General features: G+C 41.7%; 1 long non-coding RNA gene across 1 annotated transcript; it reads left to right on the top strand.

Moving 5' to 3' along the window:
- The first annotated feature begins 228 nt into the window (after positions 1-228).
- On the top strand, positions 229-2,387 carry LOC106012626. The gene is made up of 2 exons (XR_001185099.2): positions 229-394; positions 2,270-2,387. It is a non-coding gene; the product is annotated as an uncharacterized LOC106012626 (long non-coding RNA).
- Positions 2,388-20,593: the final 18,206 nt, after the last annotated feature.

Here is a 20,593-nt window from a genome sequence, read left to right as displayed (position 1 = left end):
AAACGTTTTGTTGTTTAGATGTGGGGGGGGGGGGGGGGGGGCAAAAACAACCAACAACGTTGTCTTCCTGGCTATGTTAGTCGACGCCTTTTGTGACGCCTCGTTTACAGTAAGCCTACTCTAAACTTTAAAAAAAAGTGACTTATGAGTAGAAATCGGAGATCCAACAGCCAATCAGCAGACAGCTACTTGGTGAATACAATTCAGTTCGTGTTCTCTTCAGGCACTTTGAGCAGAAATTAATCAGTTCGAAGCTGGCGACATTTCAGGTACTTGTGATTCCAGTAGTAAAACTACATTGGACACTGCCTTCCCGTCTCCTGTGCTAATGAAACCGAGGCGATCATGCGACACATTGAGATTTAGATTCCATTATATCTTAGCAAATATTCAGGTATGTTATTTGTTTTCGTATTTCTTGATATTGAACCGTATTCCAATTCTTATTATCAAGTCCTCATTCTTCGTCTCTCCCCATTCCCCCTCATCGTACATATTGTGCGTACTGAAAGGTCATTTCATTCCCCTGTCCCTAGTTCCGTTGTTTCCCTCTCCCTTGCATTTCCTGTGCACTCTTTCTACTCAAACTGCCCTCCCCAACAACCCCTTCCTCCTAGTTCCTTCAGATTTAGTAATTTCTATTTTCAGTATTCCACATCCAGCAACCACCTTTGCGACTCTTAATTTAAGCCAGAGCAATCACTCTCTCTCTCTCTCTCTCTCTCTCTCTCTCTCTCTCTCTCTCTCTCTCTCTCTCTCTTTCTCTCTCTTTCTTTCTCTCTCTCTCCCTCCCCCCCCCCTATTAACAGACCTCCCCTATTAGGACATTAACTCAGTTACTACTTTAGAAATTAAAAAGTACCAATAATTGGTGAGTTTTGAGTTCAACTTCAAATTACATGTTTGTATTTAGCTGTCTCTCAAAAAATGCTACTGGTCATGTCGAGTAATGAGTCTTAAAATTAACCTAAGACCTGAATATTTGCTTGTTAAATCAATTCAACTGAGAACAATTTATGATATTGGTTGCTTCGCGTCACTGAAGGTGGAACCTCTCCTTCAATAGGTTGTTTTCATCTTTTTCTTGTCACACTAATATTGGAAATGGAATAATGGAAGTTTTAATCAGTTAAAAATTGGACACAACCAAGCGAAGAAATCTCCTAGAAGGATAAAAATGTCCTTTCTTTATAACATGCTACAATTTGTTTCTTCTACTGCTTGGCTTATTTTGATAGAATGCGGTGAATTCAAAGATACGCTTATACCAGTATTTGATATTTTAAATGCTCCAACAGGAAGTCATTGTTAATATTATTGACCCAGGAAAGATCTTTGTTTTGCAAATATTTAATCTACAAGAAATGCATAGTACCAAAGTTGTAAAAAAGTGAACATTTTTAACTCATAATTTTGCAGACAGATTTTTATAAATGTTTGTCCATCCTTTTAATCAGTAGTAAGAAAAGTTGATGTTTTTAAAATCTGTATGTGTCAAATACATGAACATATTTTCTCTATAGCGATATAGAACATAATGCTCAATCAAAAACCAATATGGGGGCCCTCGTGACCTAGAGGTTAGGGTGTTGGCCGCTCATTCGAAGGTCCCGGGTTCGAGTCCCGGTAGCGACTCAAAAAATTATTCTCTAAAATTGTCTCGTTTCACCTCATTGCCTGCTCTCTAGCAATGTTCTATCGTCTGCCTTCGTCTCCTCTTTCTGCCCTACCCCCTCACCTCCTTTGTCCCCTCCTCTGGGCTTCTGACTCTTTCTGCAGCCTTTCTACTGCTTCTCCCTGGCTCCTTCTGTGTCTTTCAGCCACACCCCTGCACCTAGCCTTCTCGGACAAGGGTGACAAATCTCGGAGGGCCCGTGTGCAAGTTGCGCACGTTAAAGATCCCTTGGTGGTTCACAATCGATAAGAGTAGGTTTTGACCGCCACCCGGGCAAATTTCAAAATTTCCTACCGACTGAAAAAGTTTAACGTGTCCCGCACGCTCATATAACCTTATGCAGTTGTGAGCGCCGTAAAACACTTTTAAAAAACCCACCCCAAAACCCCCCAATATATTGCCTTTTGTTATTGTCGATGGGTGGGGGGTGTCAATGACAGAACCTTCTCGCTTCCTTTCCCCTGTAGCTTGTGCCTGTCTGTCTTATTTTTCCCTTACATTTTGATAATTGTTATTGCCTTGGATGTGCTTTTCTTTGCTTAAACTGTAAAGTTTAATTAATAACTAATTTGACTTCAAATTTATGTTTCACAGAAAGCCAGCACCCACATGAGAAGCCAACAGCTGACAGTCACCCAAGAAGCTGACACCCTGCCCAGACAGCACGGACCTTCCACTCACTCTTAGACAACCAGCCAGACGAATATACTGCCACAGCTACCCTGAAATGGATTTCTGTCAGTTACACCAGCGAACGATAACTGGCAACTATAACAGCTGACTGTGCGCTTTGATTTCTCAAGCTTGTGTGAAATTGTGCGGATAGGGCTGTAAAAACGACAGAAAAATACTTTGTATGATGTACTGTTTCAGATATTGTACAGAAGCTGCTTCACTATATGAGATCACTGAACTAGAAAAATGACGAGGCAATTCTATCCCTTTCCTTCAGTTCAAAGTTTGGTGACATCAGACGGCTTGTTCACTTTTCTGGTCCAACAAGTATCAAAGTGGTTTGCTTCTACGATTTCCGTATATCACACTCAGGCTTGAAGTGACGCAGTGGGGCTGTAGAGATAGGCAGATAGGTTGATAGGGAGCTAGGTGGATAGGTTAGAGTCAGAGTAGGATTTTGTAGATATTGCCATGGCCATGGCGGGAGGTAGTTGAGGGGGCAGTGTAGGTTTTTCTTTTTTTTGGGAAGGGGGGGGGGGGGTTGCAGGGGTAGAATGGTGTGGGTAGAGCTTCCTGCTGATTTTGAGTTTGAGTGTGATGATGTTGGAGTGGGGTGTATACTGGATTGTTCCGTAAGGACCACCTGGACCAGCAAGAGGAGCACCTGCAGACAGGACGTCTACAGGAGGTATTTGTCTGGGAAATATGTCTCGGTGTTCATTATTATAGTTTTTCAAGTTAAAGGTAAAAGTTTTATTATTGCATTTAGGTGGAAAGAGAGAATGATAAAATGTATTTTTACTGAGAAGGTTTTTTATTAATGACCTTCTGTCCTTTTAAACTGGTGGTAAACGATATTGTAACGACTCTTTTTATATTTTGAAACAAAAATGCAAACTGTATAGACGTAAGACAATAGTATTAATTGACAAATGATGAAACATATTTTTTGGACAAATTTTTAAAAATGTCTTTGATGCTTTTTAAACCAGTAGCAAAAATATTTTAGCGACAGTTTATTTTTTCACAAAAAGAATACAATCTGTATGTATAGAGGTAAGACGATTGTATTAATTGACATGTCTTCATCACCAGGACCAGCCGCAGACAGGAGGACCAGCCGGAGGAGCACCCACAGACAGGAGCATCTACAGGAGGTATTTGTCTGAGAAATATGTCTTGGAACACTATTTATTAATCATTAAAGTAAAAATAGAAAAATAACTAGATCTACATGTATTGGTTTTATTTCAAGGTGAAAGACTTGTTTTTGCATTTTGGTGAAAAAGAAAACTAATAAAACATATCTCCTGACCCGTTTTTATTAATGTCTTTTCTAGCCTTTTAACACTCGATTTAAAATCACGTTTCCGCGTAATTCTCTCGTGTTTGTGGAAATGCGACCCAACATATTACGTTTATAAAACCACTTGTTTCGAGTCAAACTCATCAATAAAGCATTACGCAGATGTAGAATTCATTTATCTTTGACTTCCGGGTCAAACTTAAGGCTTGTTAGCTCATACTTTTTTATATTCGGCCCGTACCATAATACAGTAATGACTTCGCATCGGTCCAGCCATAGTTATGGACCTCGATTGCCGGACGCTGCCACTGTCCAGACATAGAGTTAAACCAGTAGTAAAAATATTATATCCCCTCTTGTATATTCTGAAACAAAAATGTTTGTTAGTTAGGCATAGTGTTTCAAGCCACTTGCGGTGCCACAGGGAGTGAGAGAGGCCGGTGACGTAGCACTATGTGTGTAACCTTTCACCTCGTGTGTGGTTCACATTGTGTATGTTCCAATTTAACCTGAAGGCGAAGTTTAAAGAATTTGGGTCGATAGTGCCGTAAAACACCTACACAGTCAATCAAAATAAAATTTCCAAAGGCCTTTTTTGGGGGGGAGGGGGGGGAGAGCAATTTTCAGCATGAACACCTAGCTACAATGTGGTGCAGGAGGGTGAATGTTTTACGAGGGGGGCAGGGTGTAAATCCATGTGGGCATCCGAGGAAACGAGCAGGTAGACGACCTGTCGAAGAAAGCTTCATCCCTTCTGCTGGGATCAACGACAAACACTCTCCCACAGACTGACTTTAGAAATAAAGTCAAAAAGTACACTTCCAGTCTGTGGGAGAGCCACTGGGAAAACCAGAAAAATAATAAACTATACGAAATAAAACCCAAACTAAAACAGCGAAATCCTTCGGACCTCTCCAGAAGAGACGAAGTCATTTTTACTCGATTGCGCATCGGACACACAGCCCTGACCCACAAATACCTCCTACAGGGAGATGAGAAGCCGTTCTGTGTCGGATGCGACACAGGTTTTACCATTAGACACATCTTAACCGAATGTCTGGACTTTGGAGAGATCCGAATGAAATTTTATAAATGCAAGAAATTGCAAGATATCTTTTCCGTCGTTGTTCCCAGCAGAATTTTGAATTTTATAAAGGCCATTGGCCTTTATGGCGAGTTGTAGAGTGAATTTGGTATTATTTAAAATTTTTATTGTTACTTAAAAGTTGTTTTAGATCACAAATGTATTTACACCGGATTTGAATATTTTAACTTTTTAGCATTTTAAAGTAAATTAGTTAGCCAGTCGTGAAGTGAACTTTCGCAGAGGTGAACAACTTGTGTTTCGCGCGCTCATATGACCTTAGCAGTTGCGAGCGCCGTAAAACCTTATACTATACATACAGGGTGTAAATAGTATGCAATAGGAGTCGCTCCCCGTCCGTCTGTCTGCCTGCTTGAATGTATGGAGTCTCTCCATCCACCTGTCCGCTCGCTGGCTAAATGAACTGTTGTCTCTGTCCGATGAGTATCGAGTAGCGAACTACTCTTCACAAGCGGATGGCTCGTTACCCGTCCGCTTGTTTGCGGGTAGTGCCAGCGAGCACTTCGTTACTCACGGACGCTGATTTAGCGAGTCTGATCCTACTCCAGTTCTTATGTACAGTAGAATTGTAAAAGGGCTGATTCAACAATGTCATGCTCACAACTGTGCCTGAACTACAACAGGGAACTGCTGCTTTTACTTTCCCAATCCTTACTATCGTCATTTTCCTCTTTTTTTAAAATGTGTTTTCAAACTCTTGTGACCCGCTATTTCCGGGGTGCTTTGAAAGTCGAAAGAGACTTTGTGCTGTTGAAGCCAGAGAGGTGAGCAGAGTAAGCCCGATTCCCTGTAAAGACTTCTCTGACATCCACCCCATGGTGCTCATATGACATTATGCAGTTGTGAGCGCCGTAAAACCCCTACAAAAAAAGAAAAAAGAAAAATATCTATCGATTCTTTTGATTTAAAGGTAAAAGTTTTATTTTTACATTTAGGTAAAAAGGGAAAGTAATAAGAGGCCTACGTATTTACTGACAGATTTTTATTAATGTCCTTTTAAACCAGTAGTAAAAATATATCAACTCTTTATTTTCTTAAAGAAAAATGGAAACTATATAGATGTAAGACGATTGTATTAATTGACATGTCTTCATCACCAGGACCAGCCGCGGACAGGAGGACCAGCCGGAGGAGCACCCACAGACAGGAGCATCTACAGGAGGTATTTGTCTGGGAAATAGGTCTTGGAACATTATTGATCAATTACTTTCTTTTACTTTTTCATCCTCTGTTGCCATTATGCATAGAGGGGAGATGCAGTTTTCTGTGGTAGGCCAGCTCCGCAGCTCTTTCAGTTCGGATACTATGTTTTATCCGGGCTTCCTTGACAACTTCAATCCACCTTTTGTGTGGCCTTCCTCTTCCTTTATAACTTGAGTGCTTGGTGTTATAGGTTCTCAAGGCTGGCTGGCTAGGTAACATACGTAACAGATGGCCGAACCCTTTTGTTCTGTCTTTCTATGAAATAGTCAGATGTCCCAGTCCAAATAGCATAATGTAATCAAACATTGAAGTTAAGTTAGAAAAATAAATATATTTATTTTTAAACGATTTTCAAGCTGTAAGGCTTTTAATTGCATTTCGCTGAAAAGGAAAAATAAAAAACGTATTTACAGATGTCTATTAATGTCCTTTTAAACCAGTAGTAAAAATATAATACCAACTTTTTATTTTCTGAAACAAAAATGGAAACCGAAGAGACACAAGACAATTGTATGAATTGACATGTCTTCGTCACCAGGACCAGCCAATGACAGGAGGACTAGCCGGAGGAGCACCCACAGACAGGAGCATCTACAGGAGGTAATTGTCTGGGAAATATGTCTTGGAACATTATTTGGTAATAGTCGAACCTGTGTAAGACGGCCACCCATTGTCGAGGAGAAAAGTGGCCGTATTAGACAGTTGTCTTGGGCAGGACTGATCAAGATGAAGAAAACAAACCATTCCTTTCTGAGGTCTCTCGAAAGTAGCTGCATTGTTGTTGTTATTGTTGTTGCTGTTGTCTTTGCTGGGGGGTTTTCTTTCTCTTTTTTCTTCTTTTGTTGTTGCTTTTGTGCGAGGGCGACAATGAAACGAGACGTGTCAGACAAGGAGGACCAAGTGCTATGGTAAAACAAACTCATAGGTCGCCACCACGAGGAGAACAAGCGATGCTTCTGTCACAAGTTCATGTTGACGTCCATTGTCACTTTGTTACAGACAGGGTAAACAGTGACCACTCATCTCACAATTTTTGTTTGAGTTTTTGGCAGGGCTTATGGGTTATGAGGGATCACACGCTTACCCCACCAGTAGATGAAAATTTGTTACCTATTGGTCAATAGTGGGAGGGGCCTACGCAACATGATCTGTTGGAGTTGGAGGGACATTAAAAACAACGACAGGTGATTTAATTATGACGGCTCCCCCCCCCCCCCCACAACGCCAGGGGCCAATGCACAATTTATGACAAAACGTAATGGAGTCACTAAGGTGACGTCTAAGACAAGTGTTATTGTTTGGTGTGATAGGGACTGTGTGTTAAAATATGATGGCCGCGGCCGAGTTGGACAGGTGCCAGTTTTACAAAGTTAAATTATATAGAAAAAAACGCATGGGGGGAAATGGAAAGTGGCCGTTTTACAGGTGGCCGTCTTATAGAGGTGTCCGTCAGGGCAGGTTCGACTGTATTTGGTAATTTACTATTAAAGTAAAATTAGAAAAGTACCTATTGGTTTTTCTGATTACAAGTACAAGGAAAACATTTTTTTTAATGTTTAGGTGAAAAAAGGAAAAAGATGAAACATATTTTTGGGACAAATTTTTTTAAATGCCTTTGATGCTTTTTAAATCAGTAGCAAAAATATTTTATCGACAATTTATTTTTTCACAAAAAGAATACAAACTGTCATGTTTAGATGTAAGACGATTGTATTAATTGACACGTCTTCATCACCAGGACCAGCCGCGGACAGGAGGATCAGCCGGAGGAGCACCCACAGACAGGAGCATCTACAGGAGGTATTTGTCTGGAAAATGTCTTGGAACATTATTTGTTAATTTATAATTAAATCAAAATTTTAAAAATACCCCCCACCCTTCTCGTTTTTATTAGAGTTGGGGCGAGCGCATGGACGGGTTCGTTACTCGCGGACTGTCAGAGCGAGCGGGTAACGGACGGCCGTGCGAGTGGACTGTGAACCTCAAGACAGTTCATTTTTTGGGTCCACTCCACAATTTTACTCTCTCAGCGAGCAGACTGCGGACCTCAAGTCAGTTCTTTTTTTTGGGTCCGCTCCACAATTTAATTCACTTAACGGGCGGGCGAACGGACTAACTCTAGCACACGAGATACTCGACTCGATGTTAGGCCCGCCGCCTATTGTTTGTTAGTTAGGCATAGTGTTTCAAGCCACTTGCGGTGCCACAGGGAGTGAGAGAGGCTGGTGACGTAGCACTATGTGTGTAACCTTTCACCTCGTGTGTGGTTCACACTGTGTATGTTCCAATTTAACATGAAGGCGAAGTTTAAAGAATTTGGGTCGATAGTGCCGTAAAACACCTACACAGTCAATCAAAATAGAATTTCCAAAGGCCTTTTGGGGGGGAGGGGGGTTGAGGGGAGAGCAATTTTCAGCATGAACACCTAGCTACAATGTGGTGCAGGAGGGTGAATGTTTTACGAGGGGGGCAGGGTGTAAATAGTATGCAATAGGAGTCGCTCCCCGTCCGTCTGTCTGCCTGCTTGAATGTATGGAGTCTCTCCATCCACCTGTCCGCTCGCTGGCTAAATGAACTGTTGTCTCTGTCCGATGAGTAGCGAGTAGCGAACTACTCTTCACAAGCGGATGGCTCGTTACCTGTCCGCTTGTTTGCGGGTAGTGCCAGCGAGCACTTCGTTACTCACGGACGCTGATTTAGCGAGTCTGATCCTACTCCAGTTCTTATGTACAGTAGAATTGTAAAAGGGCTGATTCAACAATGTCATGCTCACAACTGTGCCTGAACTACAACAGGGAACTGCTGCTTTTACTTTCCCAATCCTTACTATCGTCATTTTCCTCTTTTTATTTTGTTATGTGTTTTCAAACTCTTGTGACCCGCTATTTCCGGGGTGCTTTGAAAGTCGAAAGAGACTTTGTGCTGTTGAAGCCAGAGAGGTGAGCAGAGTAAGCCCGATTCCCTGTAAAGACTTCTCTGACATCCACCCCATGGTGCTCATATGACATTATGCAGTTGTGAGCGCCGTAAAACCCCTACAAAAAAAGAAAAAAGAAAAATATCTATCGATTCTTTTGATTTAAAGGTAAAAGTTTTATTTTTACATTTAGGTAAAAAGGGAAAGTAATAAGAGGCCTACGTATTTACTGACAGATTTTTTATTAATGTCCTTTTAAACCAGTAGTAAAAATATATCAACTCTTTATTTTCTTAAAGAAAAATGGAAACTATATAGATGTAAGACGATTGTATTAATTGACATGTCTTCATCACCAGGACCAGCCGCGGACAGGAGGACCAGCCGGAGGAGCACCCACAGACAGGAGCATCTACAGGAGGTATTTGTCTGGGAAATAGGTCTTGGAACATTATTGATCAATTACTTTCTTTTACTTTTTCATCCTCTGTTGCCATTATGCATAGAGAGGAGATGCAGTTTTCTGTGGTAGGCCAGCTCCGCAGCTCTTTCAGTTCGGATACTATGATTTATCCGGGCTTCCTTGACAACTTCAATCCACCTTTTGTGTGGCCTTCCTCTTCCTTTATAACTTGAGTGCTTGGTGTTATAGGTTCTCAAGGCTGGCTGGCTAGGTAACATACGTAACAGATGGCCGAACCCTTTTGTTCTGTCTTTCTATGAAATAGTCAGATGTCCCAGTCCAAATAGCATAATGTAATCAAACATTGAAGTTAAGTTAGAAAAATAAATATATTTATTTTTAAACGATTTTCAAGCTGTAAGGCTTTTAATTGCATTTCGCTGAAAAGGAAAAATAAAAAACGTATTTACAGATGTCTATTAATGTCCTTTTAAACCAGTAGTAAAAATATAATACCAACTTTTTATTTTCTGAAACAAAAATGGAAACCGAAGAGACACAAGACAATTGTATGAATTGACATGTCTTCGTCACCAGGACCAGCCAATGACAGGAGGACTAGCCGGAGGAGCACCCACAGACAGGAGCATCTACAGGAGGTAATTGTCTGGGAAATATGTCTTGGAACATTATTTGGTAATAGTCGAACCTGTGTAAGACGGCCACCCATTGTCGAGGAGAAAAGTGGCCGTATTAGACAGTTGTCTTGGGCAGGACTGATCAAGATGAAGAAAACAAACCATTCCTTTCTGAGGTCTCTCGAAAGTAGCTGCATTGTTGTTGTTATTGTTGTTGCTGTTGTCTTTGCTGGGGGGTTTTCTTTCTCTTTTTTCTTCTTTTGTTGTTGCTTTTGTGCGAGGGCGACAATGAAACGAGACGTGTCAGACAAGGAGGACCAAGTGCTATGGTAAAACAAACTCATAGGTCGCCACCACGAGGAGAACAAGCGATGCTTCTGTCACAAGTTCATGTTGACGTCCATTGTCACTTTGTTACAGACAGGGTAAACAGTGACCACTCATCTCACAATTTTTGTTTGAGTTTTTGGCAGGGCTTATGGGTTATGAGGGATCACACGCTTACCCCACCAGTAGATGAAAATTTGTTACCTATTGGTCAATAGTGGGAGGGGCCTACGCAACATGATCTGTTGGAGTTGGAGGGACATTAAAAACAACGACAGGTGATTTAATTATGACGGCTCCCCCCCCCCCCCCACCACAACGCCAGGGGCCAATGCACAATTTATGACAAAACGTAATGGAGTCACTAAGGTGGCCGTCTAAGACAAGTGTTATTGTTTGGTGTGATAGGGACTGTGTGTTAAAATATGATGGCCGCGGCCGAGTTGGACAGGTGCCAGTTTTACAAAGTTAAATTATATAGAAAAAAACGCATGGGGGGAAATGGAAAGTGGCCGTTTTACAGGTGGCCGTCTTATAGAGGTGTCCGTCAGGGCAGGTTCGACTGTATTTGGTAATTTACTATTAAAGTAAAATTAGAAAAGTACCTATTGGTTTTTCTGATTACAAGTACAAGGAAAACATTTTTTTTAATGTTTAGGTGAAAAAAGGAAAAAGATGAAACATATTTTTGGGACAAATTTTTTTAATGCCTTTGATGCTTTTTAAATCAGTAGCAAAAATATTTTATCGACAATTTATTTTTTCACAAAAAGAATACAAACTGTCATGTTTAGATGTAAGACGATTGTATTAATTGACACGTCTTCATCACCAGGACCAGCCGCGGACAGGAGGATCAGCCGGAGGAGCACCCACAGACAGGAGCATCTACAGGAGGTATTTGTCTGGAAAATGTCTTGGAACATTATTTGTTAATTTATAATTAAATCAAAATTTTAAAAATACCCCCCACCCTTCTCGTTTTTATTAGAGTTGGGGCGAGCGCATGGACGGGTTCGTTACTCGCGGACTGTCAGAGCGAGCGGGTAACGGACGGCCGTGCGAGTGGACTGTGAACCTCAAGACAGTTCATTTTTTGGGTCCACTCCACAATTTTACTCTCTCAGCGAGCAGACTGCGGACCTCAAGTCAGTTCTTTTTTTTGGGTCCGCTCCACAATTTAATTCACTTAACGGGCGGGCGAACGGACTAACTCTAGCACACGAGATACTCGACTCGATGTTAGGCCCGCCGCCTATTGTTTGTTAGTTAGGCATAGTGTTTCAAGCCACTTGCGGTGCCACAGGGAGTGAGAGAGGCTGGTGACGTAGCACTATGTGTGTAACCTTTCACCTCGTGTGTGGTTCACACTGTGTATGTTCCAATTTAACATGAAGGCGACGTTTAAAGAATTTGGGTCGATAGTGCCTTAAAACACCTACACAATCAAAATAGAATTTCCAAAGGCCTTTTTTTTTTTGGGGGGGGGAGGGGAGAGCAATTTTCAGCATGAACACTTAGCTACAATGTGGTGCAGGAGGGTGAATGTTTTACGTGGGGGGCAGGGTGTAAATAGTATGCAATAGGAGTCGCTCCCCGTCCGTCTGTCTGCCTGCTTGAATGTATGGAGTCTCTCCATCCACCTGTCCGCTCGCTGGCTAAATGAACTGTTGTCTCTGTCCGATGAGTATCGAGTAGCGAACTACTCTTCACAAGCGGATGGCTCGTTACCCGTCCGCTTGTTTGCGGGTAGTGCCAGCGAGCACTTCGTTACTCACGGACGCTGATTTAGCGAGTCTGATCCTACTCCAGTTCTTATGTACAGTAGAATTGTAAAAGGGCTGATTCAACAATGTCATGCTCACAACTGTGCCTGAACTACAACAGGGAACTGCTGCTTTTACTTTCCCAATCCTTACTATCGTCATTTTCCTCTTTTTATTTTGTTATGTGTTTTCAAACTCTTGTGACCCGCTATTTCCGGGGTGCTTTGAAAGTCGAAAGAGACTTTGTGCTGTTGAAGCCAGAGAGGTGAGCAGAGTAAGCCCGATTCCCTGTAAAGACTTCTCTGACATCCACCCCATGGTGCTCATATGACATTATGCAGTTGTGAGCGCCGTAAAACCCCTACAAAAAAAGAAAAAAGAAAAATATCTATCGATTCTTTTGATTTAAAGGTAAAAGTTTTATTTTCACATTTAGGTAAAAAGGGAAAGTAATAAGAGGCCTACGTATTTACTGACAGATTTTTATTAATGTCCTTTTAAACCAGTAGTAAAAATATATCAACTCTTTATTTTCTTAAAGAAAAATGGAAACTATATAGATGTAAGACGATTGTATTAATTGACATGTCTTCATCACCAGGACCAGCCGCGGACAGGAGGACCAGCTGGAGGAGCACCCACAGACAGGAGCATCTACAGGAGGTATTTGTCTGGAAAATGTCTTGGAACATTATTTGTTAATTTATAATTAAATCAAAATTTTAAAAATACCCCCCACCCTTCTCGTTTTTATTAGAGTTGGGGCGAGCGCATGGACGGGTTCGTTACTCGCGGACTGTCAGAGCGAGCGGGTAACGGACGGCCGTGCGAGTGGACTGTGAACCTCAAGACAGTTCATTTTTTGGGTCCACTCCACAATTTTACTCTCTCAGCGAGCAGACTGCGGACCTCAAGTCAGTTCTTTTTTTTGGGTCCGCTCCACAATTTAATTCACTTAACGGGCGGGCGAACGGACTAACTCTAGCACACGAGATACTCGACTCGATGTTAGGCCCGCCGCCTATTGTTTGTTAGTTAGGCATAGTGTTTCAAGCCACTTGCGGTGCCACAGGGAGTGAGAGAGGCTGGTGACGTAGCACTATGTGTGTAACCTTTCACCTCGTGTGTGGTTCACACTGTGTATGTTCCAATTTAACATGAAGGCGACGTTTAAAGAATTTGGGTCGATAGTGCCTTAAAACACCTACACAATCAAAATAGAATTTCCAAAGGCCTTTTTTTTTTTGGGGGGGGGAGGGGAGAGCAATTTTCAGCATGAACACTTAGCTACAATGTGGTGCAGGAGGGTGAATGTTTTACGTGGGGGGCAGGGTGTAAATAGTATGCAATAGGAGTCGCTCCCCGTCCGTCTGTCTGCCTGCTTGAATGTATGGAGTCTCTCCATCCACCTGTCCGCTCGCTGGCTAAATGAACTGTTGTCTCTGTCCGATGAGTATCGAGTAGCGAACTACTCTTCACAAGCGGATGGCTCGTTACCCGTCCGCTTGTTTGCGGGTAGTGCCAGCGAGCACTTCGTTACTCACGGACGCTGATTTAGCGAGTCTGATCCTACTCCAGTTCTTATGTACAGTAGAATTGTAAAAGGGCTGATTCAACAATGTCATGCTCACAACTGTGCCTGAACTACAACAGGGAACTGCTGCTTTTACTTTCCCAGTCCTTACTATCGTCATTTTCCTCTTTTTATTTTGTTATGTGTTTTCAAACTCTTGTGACCCGCTATTTCCGGGGTGCTTTGAAAGTCGAAAGAGACTTTGTGCTGTTGAAGCCAGAGAGGTGAGCAGAGTAAGCCCGATTCCCTGTAAAGACTTCTCTGACATCCACCCCATGGTGCTCATATGACATTATGCAGTTGTGAGCGCCGTAAAACCCCTACAAAAAAAGAAAAAAGAAAAATATCTATCGATTCTTTTGATTTAAAGGTAAAAGTTTTATTTTCACATTTAGGTAAAAAGGGAAAGTAATAAGAGGCCTACGTATTTACTGACAGATTTTTATTAATGTCCTTTTAAACCAGTAGTAAAAATATATCAACTCTTTATTTTCTTAAAGAAAAATGGAAACTATATAGATGTAAGACGATTGTATTAATTGACATGTCTTCATCACCAGGACCAGCCGCGGACAGGAGGACCAGCCGGAGGAGCACCCACAGACAGGAGCATCTACAGGAGGTATTTGTCTGGGAAATAGGTCTTGGAACATTATTGATCAATTACTTTCTTTTACTTTTTCATCCTCTGTTGCCATTATGCATAGAGGGGAGATGCAGTTTTCTGTGGTAGGCCAGCTCCGCAGCTCTTTCAGTTCGGATACTATGTTTTATCCGGGCTTCCTTGACAACTTCAATCCACCTTTTGTGTGGCCTTCCTCTTCCTTTATAACTTGAGTGCTTGGTGTTATAGGTTCTCAAGGCTGGCTGGCTAGGTAACATACGTAACAGATGGCCGAACCCTTTTGTTCTGTCTTTCTATGAAATAGTCAGATGTCCCAGTCCAAATAGCATAATGTAATCAAACATTGAAGTTAAGTTAGAAAAATAAATAAATTTATTTTTAAACGATTTTCAAGCTGTAAGGCTTTTAATTGCATTTCGCTGAAAAGGAAAAATAAAAAACGTATTTACAGATGTCTATTAATGTCCTTTTAAACCAGTAGTAAAAATATAATACCAACTTTTTATTTTCTGAAACAAAAATGGAAACCGAAGAGACACAAGACAATTGTATGAATTGACATGTCTTCGTCACCAGGACCAGCCAATGACAGGAGGACTAGCCGGAGGAGCACCCACAGACAGGAGCATCTACAGGAGGTAATTGTCTGGGAAATATGTCTTGGAACATTATTTGGTAATAGTCGAACCTGTGTAAGACGGCCACCCATTGTCGAGGAGAAAAGTGGCCGTATTAGACAGTTGTCTTGGGCAGGACTGATCAAGATGAAGAAAACAAACCATTCCTTTCTGAGGTCTCTCGAAAGTAGCTGCATTGTTGTTGTTATTGTTGTTGCTGTTGTCTTTGCTGGGGGGTTTTCTTTCTCTTTTTTCTTCTTTTGTTGTTGCTTTTGTGCGAGGGCGACAATGAAACGAGACGTGTCAGACAAGGAGGACCAAGTGCTATGGTAAAACAAACTCATAGGTCGCCACCACGAGGAGAACAAGCGATGCTTCTGTCACAAGTTCATGTTGACGTCCATTGTCACTTTGTTACAGACAGGGTAAACAGTGACCACTCATCTCACAATTTTTGTTTGAGTTTTTGGCAGGGCTTATGGGTTATGAGGGATCACACGCTTACCCCACCAGTAGATGAAAATTTGTTACCTATTGGTCAATAGTGAGAGGGGCCTACGCAACATGATCTGTTGGAGTTGGAGGGACATTAAAAACAACGACAGGTGATTTAATTATGACGGCTCCCCCCCCCCCCCCCACCACAACGCCAGGGGCCAATGCACAATTTATGACAAAACGTAATGGAGTCACTAAGGTGGCCGTCTAAGACAAGTGTTATTGTTTGGTGTGATAGGGACTGTGTGTTAAAATATGATGGCCGCGGCCGAGTTGGACAGGTGCCAGTTTTACAAAGTTAAATTATATAGAAAAAAACGCATGGGGGGAAATGGAAAGTGGCCGTTTTACAGGTGGCCGTCTTATAGAGGTGTCCGTCAGGGCAGGTTCGACTGTATTTGGTAATTTACTATTAAAGTAAAATTAGAAAAGTACCTATTGGTTTTTCTGATTACAAGTACAAGGAAAACATTTTTTTTAATGTTTAGGTGAAAAAAGGAAAAAGATGAAACATATTTTTGGGACAAATTTTTTTAATGCCTTTGATGCTTTTTAAATCAGTAGCAAAAATATTTTATCGACAATTTATTTTTTCACAAAAAGAATACAAACTGTCATGTTTAGATGTAAGACGATTGTATTAATTGACACGTCTTCATCACCAGGACCAGCCGCGGACAGGAGGATCAGCCGGAGGAGCACCCACAGACAGGAGCATCTACAGGAGGTATTTGTCTGGAAAATGTCTTGGAACATTATTTGTTAATTTATAATTAAATCAAAATTTTAAAAATACCCCCCACCCTTCTCGTTTTTATTAGAGTTGGGGCGAGCGCATGGACGGGTTCGTTACTCGCGGACTGTCAGAGCGAGCGGGTAACGGACGGCCGTGCGAGTGGACTGTGAACCTCAAGACAGTTCATTTTTTGGGTCCACTCCACAATTTTACTCTCTCAGCGAGCAGACTGCGGACCTCAAGTCAGTTCTTTTTTTTGGGTCCGCTCCACAATTTAATTCACTTAACGGGCGGGCGAACGGACTAACTCTAGCACACGAGATACTCGACTCGATGTTAGGCCCGCCGCCTATTGTTTGTTAGTTAGGCATAGTGTTTCAAGCCACTTGCGGTGCCACAGGGAGTGAGAGAGGCTGGTGACGTAGCACTATGTGTGTAACCTTTCACCTCGTGTGTGGTTCACACTGTGTATGTTCCAATTTAACATGAAGGCGACGTTTAAAGAATTTGGGTCGATAGTGCCTTAAAACACCTACACAATCAAAATAGAATTTCCAAAGGCCTTTTTTTTGGGGGGGGGGAGGGGAGAGCAATTTTCAGCATGAACACCTAGCTACAATGTGGTGCAGGAGGGTGAATGTTTTACGTGGGGGGCAGGGTGTAAATAGTATGCAATAGGAGTCGCTCCCCGTCCGTCTGTCTGCCTGCTTGAATGTATGGAGTCTCTCCATCCACCTGTCCGCTCGCTGGCTAAATGAACTGTTGTCTCTGTCCGATGAGTATCGAGTAGCGAACTACTCTTCACAAGCGGATGGCTCGTTACCCGTCCGCTTGTTTGCGGGTAGTGCCAGCGAGCACTTCGTTACTCACGGACGCTGATTTAGCGAGTCTGATCCTACTCCAGTTCTTATGTACAGTAGAATTGTAAAAGGGCTGATTCAACAATGTCATGCTCACAACTGTGCCTGAACTACAACAGGGAACTGCTGCTTTTACTTTCCCAATCCTTACTATCGTCATTTTCCTCTTTTTTTTTGTTATGTGTTTTCAAACTCTTGTGACCCGCTATTTCCGGGGTGCTTTGAAAGTCGAAAGAGACTTTGTGCTGTTGAAGCCAGAGAGGTGAGCAGAGTAAGCCCGATTCCCTGTAAAGACTTCTCTGACATCCACCCCATGGTGCTCATATGACATTATGCAGTTGTGAGCGCCGTAAAACCCCTACAAAAAAAGAAAAAAGAAAAATATCTATCGATTCTTTTGATTTAAAGGTAAAAGTTTTATTTTCACATTTAGGTAAAAAGGGAAAGTAATAAGAGGCCTACGTATTTACTGACAGATTTTTATTAATGTCCTTTTAAACCAGTAGTAAAAATATATCAACTCTTTATTTTCTTAAAGAAAAATGGAAATTATATAGATGTAAGACGATTGTATTAATTGACATGTCTTCATCACCAGGACCAGCCGCGGACAGGAGGACCAGCTGGAGGAGCACCCACAGACAGGAGCATCTACAGGAGGTATTTGTCTGGGAAATAGGTCTTGGAACATTATTGATCAATTACTTTCTTTTACTTTTTCATCCTCTGTTGCCATTATGCATAGAGGGGAGATGCAGTTTTCTGTGGTAGGCCAGCTCCGCAGCTCTTTCAGTTCGGATACTATGTTTTATCCGGGCTTCCTTGACAACTTCAATCCACCTTTTGTGTGGCCTTCCTCTTCCTTTATAACTTGAGTGCTTGGTGTTATAGGTTCTCAAGGCTGGCTGGCTAGGTAACATACGTAACAGATGGCCGAACCCTTTTGTTCTGTCTTTCTATGAAATAGTCAGATGTCCCAGTCCAAATAGCATAATGTAATCAAACATTGAAGTTAAGTTAGAAAAATAAATATATTTATTTTTAAACGATTTTCAAGCTGTAAGGCTTTTAATTGCATTTCGCTGAAAAGGAAAAATAAAAAACGTATTTACAGATGTCTATTAATGTCCTTTTAAACCAGTAGTAAAAATATAATACCAACTCTTTATTTTCTGAAACAAAAATGGAAACCGTAGAGACACAAGACAATTGTATGAATTGACATGTCTTCGTCACCAGGACCAGCCAATGACAGGAGGACTAGCCGGAGGAGCACCCACAGACAGGAGCATCTACAGGAGGTAATTGTCTGGGAAATATGTCTTGGAACATTATTTGGTAATAGTCGAACCTGTGTAAGACGGCCACCCATTGTCGAGGAGAAAAGTGGCCGTATTAGACAGTTGTCTTGGGCAGGACTGATCAAGATGAAGAAAACAAACCATTCCTTTCTGAGGTCTCTCGAAAGTAGCTGCATTGTTGTTGTTATTGTTGTTGCTGTTGTCTTTGCTGGGGGGTTTTCTTTCTCTTTTTTCTTCTTTTGTTGTTGCTTTTGTGCGAGGGCGACAATGAAACGAGACGTGTCAGACAAGGAGGACCAAGTGCTATGGTAAAACAAACTCATAGGTCGCCACCACGAGGAGAACAAGCGATGCTTCTGTCACAAGTTCATGTTGACGTCCATTGTCACTTTGTTACAGACAGGGTAAACAGTGACCACTCATCTCACAATTTTTGTTTGAGTTTTTGGCAGGGCTTATGGGTTATGAGGGATCACACGCTTACCCCACCAGTAGATGAAAATTTGTTACCTATTGGTCAATAGTGGGAGGGGCCTACGCAACATGATCTGTTGGAGTTGGAGGGACATTAAAAACAACGACAGGTGATTTAATTAGGACGGCTCCCCCCCCCCCACCACAACGCCAGGGGCCAATGCACAATTTATGACAAAACGTAATGGAGTCACTAAGGTGGCCGTCTAAGACAAGTGTTATTGTTTGGTGTGATAGGGACTGTGTGTTAAAATATGATGGCCGCGGCCGAGTTGGACAGGTGCCAGTTTTACAAAGTTAAATTATATAGAAAAAAACGCATGGGGGGAAATGGAAAGTGGCCGTTTTACAGGTGGCCGTCTTATAGAGGTGTCCGTCAGGGCAGGTTCGACTGTATTTGGTAATTTACTATTAAAGTAAAATTAGAAAAGTACCTATTGGTTTTTCTGATTACAAGTACAAGGAAAACATTTTTTTTTTAGGTAAAAAGGGAAAGTAATAAGAGGCCTACGTATTTACTGACAGATTTTTATTAATGTCCTTTTAAACCAGTAGTAAAAATATATCAACTCTTTATTTTCTTAAAGAAAAATGGAAACTATATAGATGTAAGACGATTGTATTAATTGACATGTCTTCATCACCAGGACCAGCCGCGGACAGGAGGACCAGCTGGAGGAGCACCCACAGACAGGAGCATCTACAGGAGGTATTTGTCTGGGAAATAGGTCTTGGAACATTATTGATCAATTACTTTCTTTTACTTTTTCATCCTCTGTTGCCATTATGCATAGAGGGGAGATGCAGTTTTCTGTGGTAGGCCAGCTCCGCAGCTCTTTCAGTTCGGATACTATGTTTTATCCGGGCTTCCTTGACAACTTCAATCCACCTTTTGTGTGGCCTTCCTCTTCCTTTATAACTTGAGTGCTTGGTGTTATAGGTTCTCAAGGCTGGCTGGCTAGGTAACATACGTAACAGATGGCCGAACCCTTTTGTTCTGTCTTTCTATGAAATAGTCAGATGTCCCAGTCCAAATAGCATAATGTAATCAAACATTGAAGTTAAGTTAGAAAAATAAATATATTTATTTTTAAACGATTTTCAAGCTGTAAGGCTTTTAATTGCATTTCGCTGAAAAGGAAAAATAAAAAACGTATTTACAGATGTCTATTAATGTCCTTTTAAACCAGTAGTAAAAATATAATACCAACTTTTTATTTTCTGAAACAAAAATGGAAACCGAAGAGACACAAGACAATTGTATGAATTGACATGTCTTCGTCACCAGGACCAGCCAATGACAGGAGGACTAGCCGGAGGAGCACCCACAGACAGGAGCATCTACAGGAGGTAATTGTCTGGGAAATATGTCTTGGAACATTATTTGGTAATAGTCGAACCTGTGTAAGACGGCCACCCATTGTCGAGGAGAAAAGTGGCCGTATTAGACAGTTGTCTTGGGCAGGACTGATCAAGATGAAGAAAACAAACCATTCCTTTCTGAGGTCTCTCGAAAGTAGCTGCATTGTTGTTGTTATTGTTGTTGCTGTTGTCTTTGCTGGGGGGTTTTCTTTCTCTTTTTTCTTCTTTTGTTGTTGCTTTTGTGCGAGGGCGACAATGAAACGAGACGTGTCAGACAAGGAGGACCAAGTGCTATGGTAAAACAAACTCATAGGTCGCCACCACGAGGAGAACAAGCGATGCTTCTGTCACAAGTTCATGTTGACGTCCATTGTCACTTTGTTACAGACAGGGTAAACAGTGACCACTCATCTCACAATTTTTGTTTGAGTTTTTGGCAGGGCTTATGGGTTATGAGGGATCACACGCTTACCCCACCAGTAGATGAAAATTTGTTACCTATTGGTCAATAGTGAGAGGGGCCTACGCAACA

This window comes from Aplysia californica, unplaced genomic scaffold (genome assembly GCF_000002075.1).
Source record: "Aplysia californica isolate F4 #8 unplaced genomic scaffold, AplCal3.0 scaffold00438, whole genome shotgun sequence".
Lineage (NCBI taxonomy): Eukaryota > Metazoa > Mollusca > Gastropoda > Aplysiida > Aplysiidae > Aplysia > Aplysia californica.
This window is presented reverse-complemented; position numbering and strand designations above follow the sequence as displayed.